The sequence below is a fragment of the Anabrus simplex genome, chromosome 1 (genome assembly GCF_040414725.1).
Source record: "Anabrus simplex isolate iqAnaSimp1 chromosome 1, ASM4041472v1, whole genome shotgun sequence".
Taxonomy (NCBI): domain Eukaryota; kingdom Metazoa; phylum Arthropoda; class Insecta; order Orthoptera; family Tettigoniidae; genus Anabrus; species Anabrus simplex.
In genome coordinates, this window is record NC_090265.1 from 1,117,329,504 (window position 1) to 1,117,331,070 (window position 1,567).

Below are 1,567 nucleotides of genomic sequence, written 5' to 3' on the forward strand. Positions count from 1 at the left end.
TTATGTGATAAATTAATAATAATAAAATGAATGAATATTTAAAATACATATTTTCATTAATAATGAATGAGATTCCCCTTTGCTTTCGCTCCTAATAAATGCCTATTTTAATTAAAATACTGCCTATTTTCAGTATTTCAAGTGCCTTATTATTATCCTTTCAATACAATTATTTTATGCCATTCATCATTTTAATTTACACCCTCTATTCGCAGCAACCGTCCCTCTGCCGACTGAATCAAAAGCTTTCTGTAAATCTATAGCTGTAATATATAATTTGCCACCATTTCCTGTAAGCCATTGTTGTTTTAATGACAATATATTATCTGAAGTCTTCATTCCTTTCCTAAATTCGGACTAGTACACCGAGAGTATAGAGTAATCCACTGCCATTTTATGAGCCTTTTAATAAGGCCGTCAAACAATATAATGCAGACATATTTAAACCGAGGATTTACTATATAACATCTGTTTACCATGAATCAGGTACATCCATATACCTTCGGAAACGCAATTTAAATCCCTGCACAACCTTTTCTTAGTGTTAAAGGTTGCATAAATGACCTATGCTTAACGATAACGATTAGCTGCCCCCCCCGGAGGCCCGGGTTCGATTTCCGGCTCTGCCACAAAGTTTGAAAAGTGGTACTGGGGCTGGAACGGGGCCCACTCAGCCTTGGGAGGTCAACTGAGTAGAGGTAGGTTCGATTCCCACCTCAGCCATACTCGAAGTGTATTTCCGTGATTTCCCACTTCTCCTCCAGGCAAATGGCGGTACCTAACTTAAGGTCACGACCGCTTCCTTCCCTCTTCCTTGCCTGTCCCTCCAATCTTCCTATCCCTCTACAAGGCCCCTGTTCAGCATATCAGGTGAGGCCGTCTGGGCCGCCTCCCGAGTTGTATCCCCCCGACACAAAGTCTGGCGATCTACGACGCTGCCCTCGAGGCGGTGGAGGTGGGATCTCTCGCTGAGTCCGAGGGAAAAACCGAACCTGGTTAAGAAAGAAAGAAAGAAAGAAAGAAAGAAAGAAAGAAAGAAAGAAAGAAAGAAAGAAAGACTTAACGATAATTGAAAGTTAAGTTCTTTTGGTGGAGAACCGTCATGGTCTTTACTGCAGCGGTTGGATATCTGCGATTAATTTTATTTCAAATACTATCGCACTGGAAAAGATTTGAATATTGAAAGTTGCCCAAGTATAATCGTAGTTATCTTTCTGTGTTAAAAAAAGCCAATAAAAATTTCCACTCGAAGGCACCGGAGGGATTCGAACCCTCGATCTCCTGTTTACTAGACAGGCGCTTTAACCAACTAAGCCACGGCGCCGACGGCAAGGCTGTGAAGCTGTAATGGCTTATGTAATGAACAAAAGACTAGAACTTGTGAAGTGGTTGTAATTTCTTTACATTTAGCAATAATGATACTCGGTTGATTCTCTGACATAAGGGAAGCCTGAATACCATATGTTGTAAATTCGGTTCGTAAGAAGCCTACATTTGGATCATTTGTCCGCGAAAGGTATGCATTTCAAACTGTTATTTAGGGCATCAGTCTTGTGGAAGGTATTAA

At 40.6% G+C, this 1,567-nt stretch overlaps 1 non-coding gene across 1 annotated transcript; it reads right to left on the reverse strand.

Annotated features, from left to right (window-relative positions):
• Nucleotides 1-1,250: 1,250 nt before the first annotated feature.
• On the reverse strand, nt 1,251-1,324 carry TRNAT-AGU (transfer RNA threonine (anticodon AGU)). Its single transcript has one exon. It is a non-coding gene; the product is annotated as a tRNA-Thr (tRNA).
• Between the last annotated feature and the right edge of the window lie 243 nt (nt 1,325-1,567).